General features: G+C 38.5%; 1 protein-coding gene across 4 annotated transcripts in view; it reads left to right on the top strand.

The window, feature by feature from the left end:
• SULF2 (sulfatase 2) overlaps positions 1-12,062 on the top strand; it is a 122,895-nt gene that overhangs the window by 45,254 nt on the left and 65,579 nt on the right. The window lies entirely within an intron of this gene.

Genomic DNA, 12,062 nt, shown 5'->3' on the forward strand with positions numbered 1-12,062 from the left:
AGTTTATGGAGAAATAGTAGCAGCAGTATAGGAACATGTGAACTAAGATGACACTTCCGTATTCCATTCTTAAGTACATTCTATGTAGCCTAAAAACACTGTGTGTGTATTTGACACTGTATGTTTTCCTAACCTCTTCCTTTCACAGAAAATCTTTAATGGTTAACTGGAGAGAGGAAACTCAGGCTGCTAGCTATTTCCTCTACCTACTTATCTAGATCTCGTTGTCTCTTCTTCCTTGAATATTTACTTATCTGAATCTAGTTGACTCCTTTGTTTCTTTTTCTGGCCTGATTTTCCTGAAGCAATAATGTAAAATCATAATGAACAAACTTTCTGCTCGAAGATGCTCACTGAGGCACCCACTCAGACTTCATCCAGGTTTCCCAGAATTATTTGATAATATGCTTGACCTTTGTGGTAAGTTGTAGTAAGACTTCCCATATGCATTACTAAGTCAGAAAAGGTAAAAAGAAGTATTAATAAAATTGTAAATATCAAAGGAGCTGGAGAGTATTTACAAGTTTTTGAGGATGCATCACTGTTGATTTATGGAGTTACTAAAGTTTAATAGTTTCTAAATGCATGGGAGCCTTGTCCAAATTTTTGAAGAGCATTTCTTCACTGAGATCAGGATAATATAATGCCTGAGTATTACCTGTTTGTCATGTAGCTTATCTGCATTTAATGTTGAATTGCAGCATTATTTTGAGTATTGGTATGAAAGTATGCAAAAATGAAAGCTTCATATTACACACTCGAAGAATTCACAATGCCGTATTTCATTTGTCTGTTGTAGTTCAATCTTTTTAACTTTGGAACTGCTGCAAAGCGATTCAGGTCATTCAGCATGTATTTTTAGAGCTGCAGGTCAGCGAGAGAACATGTAATGCTCTTATTATAGCAGGGATGGTGATATTATGCTTCATTGTAGCTACCAGCATCAGTCTTGTATGCAGCTGATATTATGTCCCTAGGAATAGCCATCCTTACTGTAATTCTTGGACTATGATAGTATGTCAGATGGTGTACAAAATGTTTCAAGGCCTAAACTTCAGAAAGAGTCATCATCACACATATAGAAAGACCTGTTACACTGTTTTTAAATGTCATATGCTTTGGGTTGTAAAAATAAGAGGTTGGTTATTCTAATCTTACATAATAGTGTTGCTAAGCATAACCTGCAATTTTCTGTACAATGCCTCAGGCCAGTGTACTTAGACCATTTATACCATGTTGTCTGTTTCAGTTTAAAGTAGTATGGGAAAAAGCATGGAGATAACAGATTATTTATGTCACAAAGCTGACACAGAAAAGGGGACAAGTGGGGACTGGCGTGTATCTTAAGTAAAGTCAGAAACAGTTACGCAACATAAGCTTTAAAAGTCCACCTGCAATTAGTAGTATCTGTAGCTGTTTTATAATCATCTGCCACATTATTTCGCTATTCCTTTCCACTAAGCTGATCCAAGGTACTAAAACTTAAGCTTCTAACTTAACATAGTTCATCGCTGTTCTTGTCACTGAGGCAGGTGTAGTGAGCTTTTTCCTGCGTTCATTTTTGTCAGGCTTAACAATGAGAGGATAAGGAGATCAGCACATTGCAAACTGAATGAAGAAAAAGGCACTGGTAACTTTTTGAGAAAGTTTATTATGAGGTTACTCTTGTGAAAGGTCTAAGAAGCTCCTGCTTTGTGACACAGTCTGCTAAATATTTCCAGTGTCTTCACCTTATGTTTAGGTCTGATAAGCAAATATTAACACTCCCAATCCCCAGCTTTGTTTTAAAGCAAGAAGAATGACATTTGTAATACTTAAGATTAAATCTGTGCACTACTGGGTTATCTGGAGGTGTAAACTAAATACAGGTCTGTCTTTCTGCTGGATTGAACCAAGTGGATGATTTATTCTGTTGAACTATGGGAGGAGAAGTTATACCTGATGTAGCACAAAGTCTCTGGGGATGAAGTTACCCCAGTGACATTTTTCAACATGTTTGAACTAGCAGAACAGCTTAAAGTTAGCCCTTTTGTTTTTTGTTTGCTCTTGTAAGGCCATCCTAAAATTCAGTAGAATTTTTTAAAATCATGCTTTCAGCAGCATAGAGTATTCTCACGCTCAGTAGTATGATTTCTACCTCTAGTTTTATCAGCCACATGCTCACAACTGAGAAGGTGTAGGGAAAATTAGAACTTGCAGAAACTGTAGAGAAGGGAAGGAAAGAAAAGATGTACTACTTGAAGAAAAAATATCTAGTCTAAGAAAGGAGTGTTTTCAAAAGTCAGAACAAGCCCTTGAGGTTTCTCTGGTGTTCAGATTTGATCACAGGGTAAAAACTGATGAGCAGTGCTTTCTAACTTGAGATGCTGTTAACAGCTGTGGAGTGTCTCAATGATTTGAAAAGGGTGTGCATGACACATATATGTCAGCATCCTGGGGGCAGTTTGTAATTAGATACAAACCAGTACAGCTATGCAAATTTTTTGAGCTATCACCTTGCCTGTTATCAACTGCAACAGATAAATCTGCATTACGCTTGAATTTTAATCAACATTTTAGTCTTTTAAGATCTCTTACAGCAGAGGCACCAGTTAAGCACTGATGAAAGGGACTCAGTTGAAATGTGGTATTTTCTTCTGGAGCTTGAGCATTTGTGTGCAATTTTGGACACCATAGTTCCAACTGTCCTCCCTTCTTCTTCCCCCAACTTTTTACTGCTGAGCTCAATGTCATATGGTATGGAATATCCCTTTGGTCAGTTGGAATCATCTGTCCCATCTGTTTCTCCCCCTCTCTGGCTTATTATACACCCCCCAGTGTCCTTGCTGTTGGGACAGTGTTAGAAGCAGAAAAGGCCTTGGTGCTCTGTAAGCACTGTTCAGCAATAAGTAAAGCATCAGTGTGTTGTCAACACTTGTTTTCATCACAATCTAAAGCCTAGCACCATATTGGCTGCTATGAAGCAAATTAATTCTGTCCCAGCCAGAGCCAGTACAGATCCTTAGGGGATCAGAGTAAATGGACTGCTTGTTGGCTGTTGTAGCAAGATCCTGAATCATGACTTTCCAACATAAATTCCTTGGTATTTCCCTACTCAAATTTTTTTCCTCACAAAATGGACAGGGCCTGGATAAGTTGTAAGTACCTGAAGTTATGTGATTATATCAGAATCCTAAATAGTTACTCATTCTTTGAAACTTCCTATTGTAACTGTTTACTTCATGATTCATGAGCGCTTGAGCATTGTGCCATCAATAGGGATATGTCGACCTGAGTTTTCAGACAGCCCAGAATACCATATAAGGGAAGTAAAAAGTGCTTTACTAAGCAGGAGTGTTTCTGTTTTAATTTTAATACCAGTTGGTGTAGGGGTATGTGCGTTGTGTGGGAAGGTTGTTATCTCCTTGGTCGTTGTGCCCCACCAGTGGCCTTGTCCTTTCTCCTCTCCCCCTTCCTCTGGCTCATCCTGCTTCCCCAGAAGCATGTGCATATTGCCCACAGCAATAAGAGCTGGAGCATACCTTAGATGACATTCAGTAGGTGCATGTGCACACATGTAGGTTCTTTGTGTGCCCAGAGAGCAGGGCAGGTCTCATGCTTGCTCCTCAGTAGCATTATTTGTGTGTATTTGCATCTGCCTTTAGCCCTGTGCTATTGCTGTAGTTATCTAAATGGGTGACAGTTCAGAGCATAATTACCTGAGTATCAAGGAGAGCTGTCATCACAGGTTAGTTGGTATGTTCTGATGCACGTATAGAAACTATGGGAAGCAAAGCAAATGATAACATATATTGTAGCCTATAAATTTAACCTGTGGAGCCCCAGAGATCCTTGGACTTCAAGTTGGAAGCTGTTGGCCTGGTAAATACAACGGTGTTTTGGAGCCCGGAATATCTGTTCCTAGATGGGTCGCTGACCCATTGAATTGACCTTGAGTAAGTAATTTTACCTTTCTACAGCTCAGTTTCTCAGTGGATATTACAAATGTTCCATACCGAATTTGTAAACCTCTTCGAGATTTAATTATGAAAAGCAATAGGTAAGAAGTAAACTTACTGTTAGAGATACGTAAAAGTTAAGCTAAAAAAGTAACTGAATTATAACTTTTATATTTTCATCTAAGAAAAGCCAAGGATAGTAAAGTTTAATTTATCTGCATAATGACCTCAGATCTGAACTACCCTGCCATTGCTAATGTAGAGTCCTGCTGCAGATGTCATCTTACTGTTCTGCAGTGTTGGCCAAAAATCTTATTTATGATAAGATATTCCTTATCTTGGGTTTTGCAAGAACTTTATCCCCAAGATAGTTTGAAAAAAAAATTAAAATTGTTCTGGGAATTTTACAGGTTTTAATCGTAAAACTGGGACTGATTAATAGGTTCTCATTTAGCAGGGGTATCACAGAGCTTTTGGTGAAATATTTTTTGTTCATTTTAAATACTTTCTTCTTGGAAAAGTGTACTTTGCTGTTTCAGTTACTGTGTATTAACTGATCGAAGAACAAAATTTGGTGTGTGATCTTGTGTGCATTTAGAAATACCAAAGCCAAAAATGTACTGGGGATAGGAAATCTGCTTTGGAATTGCATACTGCCATAGAGCTCATCAGATAAAACATTCCACTTTACTTCACAAAAGATTTTGGCCTTTTTTAAAATCCATTCAGCTGGAAATTATTAAGCCTAATGGTTGTCCTGACCTCTTTCTTTGCTAGTAAACAAAATTTAAAACATTTTAATGCTGAGCTATAAATACTAACTGGCACTTAATATCATTCATGCTTGAAAGACAATTTAGTTTTCATGGGTTTACCACTTTTGTCAGTAAAAATCTGTGTGATGACTTGATAGGTACCTCCAGAAGCTTTTTGTTGATACTACATAGTTTTATTTGGGTAAAAAGGGGAGCCAAATGCAAAATTAAATGTTTGAATTTATTGCTCTGTGTCTACAGTTTACATACCAACTTTTCAGTGTATGGTAAAAAATTTTTCTAACTGGGAGCATCCAGTCTTGTCTTGAAAAATAATCTTTCAAAGTCCTGTGGAAATATACTCAGATATTCTCATGTCAGACACTCCTGTTTGGCAGGGGAAGTAGTGCATGTACTTTGGGGCTCTCAAAGAATTCTCAAGAATTGCCACTGTAGTCAATCATGAGAGTGATGAGGCATACAAATAACATAAGGTGAACTGAAGTACAAATAAAAGAGGTTTCATTGCCAGACATGAAGAGTGGTCAACTACAGTTTCAGGACCTAAGAAAAACTACGTAAGTTTTCAGAACTGTTTTGTGTGGCTGCTTACTACTACTGAAAAATCAGTCCTCTGTATTTTAGGGGTGTAAATGAGACTTACTGTAAGATACCTGTCATTTGTTGCTTACTGATAATATCAGAGCTTCGCAGTGATAGAAAAATAAACTGTGCTTCTAGTTATTAATACATTTCTCTCTGAATTAAGGATCAGAAATAGTAACGTATTCTAAGCCAGAAGGGCAACCATGATGTTTAATTCTTCTGTCTGAGGGTAGCGCCTGCGACACTGGCATGGGTTGCCCAGAGAAGATGTGGCTGCCCCATCCCTGGAAGTGTTCAAGTCCAGGTTGGACAGGGCTTTGAGCAACCTGGTCTAGTGGAAAGTGTCCCTGCCCATGGCAGGAGGTTGGAAGGAATGATCCTTAAGTCCCTTCCAACCCAAACAATTCTATGATTTGAGGCATCACTGAGTCAGTTGCCATTAATGGTATAGTATTGTAGTCATGATCTAGGTTTTTTCATATGCAGGAATCTTGTCTCAACCTTATGGAAGATTGTAAACTCTAAAGGTAGGGGAGTGATGCTAAAGCTTACATGTAGATTCAACTTTATTTTTAACTTTTTGGAAATGAAAGTAAAGCATTCTTTAGCCAGGGGCAGCACTTGTGTCTGTTTCAGTGTCTTTTTTGTCTTGAATGAAGTAGAAAGAATTTGAATGGCTTTAGTGTCCTTTAAACATTATATAAATAATCTCTACCCTTGATACGTGGTAGAAAAAAATGAAACTGTTTTGTTATTAAAAGGCAACTTTTTCAAAAATGTAATAGTTGGTATTTTAAGAATGCAAAAGGTATGCATTATATCTTTCAAAAAACAGCACATTATCAGTACTGAGAGTAATGAAGCTACCATAACACTATCAAAACTGTATATCTACTTGCTGATACATCTCTGTAGTCTCTAGAGGAAAGTAACCTGCCTACCCAAATGCCCCAAATGACCTTACACAAAGGGAATCAAAAAATCCCCAAGGTCCTTGGAGATGATCAGTAAGAGAGATGCCTGTGACTGGTAGGTGAACATTTCTCATAAAGTGACTACTCTATGTCTGATGAATCAGTCCTGACCCTCAAGGGAAATCCACAAAGCACCTTCAAAAGATAAGCCTTAATATTAAAATTCATGACTCTGATAAAAGGTAAAAATTATAGACTTACTAGACATACCAGTTTTAAAGGTATTGTAATTTTCTTAACCTCTCTCCTGGTTTCTCCCAGCTCAGTAACAAGTCTGTGTTTTTCAGCAGATGAGTTACTACCTTATTTTAATGATCCAAACTGTCTCCTTTTTCTTTGTTAGCAAGCCTTCCTATATCAGAGATAGGAGCTACTTTTTTTTCACATGGCTTGGTTAAAACATTAGTTAAATTCAGAGCAGCTTAGCTTTGAAGATAGCTGCTTCTGTTTCAGATCTGAAGAAGTGCTTGATATGCCTGAGGCTGTGTCTGTTCATTCCCATCTGTAGCAGTTGATCTAATAACAGGTATCACATCCCACCATAAGCTTTGCCTCACTTGTGCTATAGAGGCAAGAGAACAGGAAAATTACTTCCTGCATGTGCGAAATGCAGGCAGTTGTGTAATTTTCTCTCCTAATATTTCTTGCAATTGTCCATTTGAAGCCCAGCTTAGAATATATAAATATACAGTCAGATCAAGGTATCTATAATACTATTTAAAGTATTTGAGGTAGATGGGGAGAACTGCTGAACGGTAGTAATTAGAAGACAATGAAAAGCAGAGTGAGTAAACACAGCTTTCCTAATGGAGGTGAAGTCCAGGTGCATCCCTTTGGACTTCGTGCCTACAGGATAGGTCTTTGTTAGTGAAAGTACTTCTGCTGTAGGTGCATCAAATTCAGCTGAACCTAAAGACTGCAAACAAAACCTTCATATGGCAAAAAGTGTGTAACATAGATTGTATGCCTGTGCCAGTTTGTGAAATGTTCAGAGGCAGGACATGAAGGTGACCATTCAGGGTGCTAGGACTGGTCTACTGGAGATAGATGGAGATAGGGTGGTCACACAAAGAGACCCTTGACTAAAGTTAAACGCACAGGGAACCACAGAAAAGAGTGAATGTTGCGTTGAGGCCTGCTGTTCTATCCATCCTCTCTATCAGTTGATTATACCTTTTTCTGCTTTAATACTTTCAAATCAGAGCATAGTTGTTTTTAGATAGTATTTTATCATTACATACTTTACTCTTTTGTTAGGAAATGTTATTTAGGTAAGGGAGTGGCTGTTGTCTTCTGTAGGAGAATTTTCAGTAAAAAAAAAAATATAGGAGTCGTTCGCATTTTGCATTACATACCAAATTGTGCTGAGATTGCAGCTAATCATCAATTAAACAATGTGTGTGTTTGATGATTGGTCTGTTGCTCCATTTGCATAAAACATCGGGAACTGGAACAGGAGGGAGTCTGAGCACTGTAGTACAGCCTGCCGAAAGCCTACAAAGGAAAACAAGATCAGGATGTATAAAAGAAAAATATGAATTCCTTATAAAAAGAAAAATTCTTTATTAAAATAGATTATTGAATTATTGCTGACTTACAGGCAGTTATTTTAAGGGTCATTTATAAATGGGGTAAAAAAAGGCTACTGTTCTTTTTCCTTTTATGGGCTGTGTGACCAACAATAGTTCTTTGAGTTGATGTTCTTCATCTTTCAGATGCGTCCTTGGGCATTATTAATAATATTAATACTCAGGACACACATACTAATTTTATGTCTGAGCTTTGGGATTCTGCTAGTGTTTTCTTAGGAATTTCTCTTTGGCATTGCAGGAAGGATTTGTTTTCAGTTTGTTGTCCAGAAAGATAAGTTATCATTTCTGTCAGTGCACTAGGGTGTTACTTTTATTGTTGTTACATCCTCCTCATCATCTTTGTTGCTTCAATATTTTGCTGAATAGCTTGCATTCACTGTTGTGAATTATGATAAAAATTAATTTGATTAGTATTAAACTAGAATAATATTAAGTGTTGCAAACTCGTAGTTGTAACTAAGTTCATACAGTGTAATATATTTAATCTTTATTTTCACACAGAAGAATGTAATGCTTAGCATTTGGATCAATCAAACTTCATTTTTTTTCTTTCTCCTTTGCTTTTCCTGTCAGTGTTTCCCTTTTTCACTTTTTGTAGTACCTGAAAATGTATAAACCATTTCCCCCATAATGTGACTGAACATTTATTGAAAGTGCAACTTGACTTTAAAAGACAGGTGTCAAGCAATTGCCTATAAAATCATGTTGAGCTGGAGTCTGTCATATAAAACACATGTCATGTGAGGGATCAAGGAGTGGAATATATTGTGCTGTTTGTGCCTTCCTAATAGCTTTTTGATTTGTTGTTGAAGTAGTATTTACACACTTTAAGCAACTGAAATGCGGTTGTTTAAAGTAGTAAAAAATTAAACTCTATAAACTCTGCCATAAGAGCTCTGACCAGTGTAATTACTATAACTGTGGACTGATTACTGTAAGAACTTATACTGAGGAAAAGCAAAAAGATGGCTCAAAGCCATCTTTACTTTGATAGACATTAAGAAATGTGAAAGCAGGGAGGAGAAATCTAAATGACTAATGGTGTGAGAGGTTTATGTATGATGGGTTACTATAAAGCTAAATATTAGCAAGTCTGAAGAGGAGTTAGAAGGCATGGTTAAGTATGTAGAAGTGTGAAAGCTAGCCCTTTTTTCCTGTTTCTTATAACATGAGGACAATATTCAAGCTCTGAAAGCACAATATATTTGGCAACAATGAAAAAGACATGCTTCACACAGCATGTTGCTTAGCTTCTATTTTTGGGATTTTTAAAAATTACTTCTGGACTCCTTCTGACCATCTTCTTGTTTCCCAGAAGTTGCTTCTCTGTATCGTTGACATGCTACCCTTTCCTCATGACAGTTCCCCTGACTGCTTGTTACACCCTGAAGTTTTAGCTGTTGTCTCAGGACTAATTAAAAGATAATGCTGTGGACCCCCACTCTCTGCCAGGTGGATCAAAGTGGTTCCCCTTTACATGCAGCTCCATAGTTCACTTGATAGTCCCACATGCGTTGTTCCATACGTATTCCTGTGCTGTGCTACTTGAGAGTAAGGCGGACAGAGAATCTGCAGATTAAATGTTTAAAGGAATTTTTCCAGCTAACAATGTAGATGGATGTGCGATTTTTAAAGAAATGACTGCACTTCTGTTTTCTCCTAACTTTGATAGTTATATCCTATGTTTTAGAAAATCCTAGGATAATTTTAGACAAATTATTTAGATAATAGGCAACATTTGTTATTTGAGGTGCAGTAAAATAAATTCAAGCTGTTCAATGCCATGCTGCAGGAGAAATCTGAAGTTCATTTGGTGTAAAATCTCGGGTCTGGCAGTGGAAGCAAATGATCTTGCTTTTTCGTTTTGTCTTTTGAACTCAGCCATGATGATCTGTATACATCAATGGAATCCTTTTCCAGGTAGTTAATAAAATGACTTTGTTTTAAAACGAGATACCTAAAAGATTTCTTCATCATTTCACGAGTAAGTTTTCAGACCTTCTCGTTTTACCAGTAATTTCACATGATTTTATTGCCTTAGACTTCAAATAAACCATAGTGTTTTAAATACATCTTTATCCCTTGAGTTTTTGGCAATAGGAAAATAGCTGAAATCACTAAACTGCTTCAAGTTTGGATGCATAATAGTTGTTACCCATCCTATTTTGTAACTGTGCCAGAACAAGTTCTTTTGAAATGCATGAGATGGAAATGCCATTCTCTTGAAGAGGAAGCACCTTTCACTTTGCAGGGTTGTCTCAGACCAGGGGGTGTATTATCCTCTTAATGCACTTGCATAACTCCCATTAACATTAATGGAAATTACATGCGCTCCCTGTGAGGTGAACATACTCTTCTGTTGAAATGAGCAATCTATTGTGACATTTTCCAGTGATGTTAAATCAAATTTAGATTCCTATACTGATGTCACTAATCCTAGTCTTAGTATCTTTTGATGCTTGTAGTTCATATTAATGACATTGTAGCTTAGTATTAGGTCACGTGTTTCTTAAAATGGAAAATCCCATTTACAGTCCTCTAGAAATAAAGGTAGATAATCAGTTTTCTTCTCCAATGTGAAATGTGGACCATAGCAAACTTAGTATTTTCTTTGGCTTGGTAGTTACTGCTTGCAGTCCCTTTAGAGCTAGTTTGTAGAGGTTGCATATTGCTGGTGGCAAACTGTTGGCCTGTGGTTAGGACAGAGGAATGTCGGGTTCCTCGTTCTGTGCCTGGCCTGAAAGGCTGTTTGACTCTGGGTGACTCAGCTGCCTTTAGACACTAATTCAAGTCTAAAATCTGCAGAATCAGAACATTCTGGCTCACCGGTGTGTTGTAAAAGTAATTGTCTGTAAATTGTTTCATTGTGAGTTGAAAGTTGCTAGGCAAAGGTTGAATGTTATCTCAGAAAGCAATAAAAGAATGTTATCAAAATGTTAGCGAGATGTAGCTCCTGTTTTATGCATATCATATGGGTCTATGATTAGTTTAACTCCCTGTTAGGGAGTGGCGTATTTATCCCAATACAGTTGTGTTGTTGCAGCCCCTAGTGTGAACAGTGTTTTACTGACATACAGTGTTTCACTTATATTGCTCATTCCTGTACATACAGGAGCACACTTGGTACCTTAGCAGTGAGATCGTTGTGTTTGGAGGAAGTGTGCTATTACATTGTTTGCTAATTTAGGATCTGTCTATGCATAGCCAAGAACAGAGCCAACAATGAAAAACTGTTCAAGACTGTTAGCCTTTTCCAGCAAAGTCCAGAGGAGGCCATTGGAGGCAATGCTTCTTCTAAAGCAAAAGTCCTAATACATCATAGATTGAACAGAATATTAGAGGTAATAAGAAGGGTTGGGAAGTTCTGGGGTAACCTGTGCTGCATGTCTGACACTTATCAGTATGGGAATGCTAGAAGAAAATGCTTCATTCTTACAGGTTTTTTAACATGGTAATCTACTAGTATCTTTGAAAGATACTCATTTAAGAGGTCTTTAAAGAATCCACTGAAGAACTTAACGATTTAGATAGTTACTCAAACAAGTTCCAGGAGTAACGTGTTAACTGGTTGCCAGTCGTGTAGACTGCACCTGCTGTGAACACAGTCCCTACCTCGAAGAGCTTTGTTAGGCTTTTCTTAATTACTCATGAATATTGAGCCCTTTAATTTCAACTGCACCAGTGGAACGGGGTCTGTGTTAGCATGACCTTTTAGAAGCCTTCAGGCCCTCCTCACAGGTGTCTCGGTCCAGGCTCCGGGGCAGACGCAGGCCTTCAGCCCCTTTGGAGGATGCCGCCTCCGTCCTCCACCTCACAGAGCTGGGGATGGGGGGCAGCTGCTGCGTGGGGCTGGCAGCACTCGGCAAACACCTAGCGATAGGAGACAAGACGAGCACAGACTATGAGGGGCAATCACATTCCCCTTCCCCCGCCCCCCATGAACTATCCCCTTTGCTTTTAAAGGCTCTGCGCACCCGGCGGGCGCTCAGCGTCGGCCCCTTTTCTTTGGAGCGGGGCTGGCTCTGGGGCCTCCCCGGTTCCCCCGTGCGCGCCGGGCTGCGCCATCGTCTTTGCCGCGGTGCTGCCGCTGGATTTTGAACGAGCCCGGGGCTGGTAGAACAGGTTTCCTCCCTGCTCGCCGCTGGGCATTGCGTCAATCCCGGGGGGAGGATCCTCGAGGTAAATGAACTTTTTAAT

Source organism: Corvus cornix, chromosome 20 (genome assembly GCF_000738735.6).
Source record: "Corvus cornix cornix isolate S_Up_H32 chromosome 20, ASM73873v5, whole genome shotgun sequence".
NCBI classification, from domain to species: Eukaryota; Metazoa; Chordata; class Aves; order Passeriformes; family Corvidae; genus Corvus; species Corvus cornix.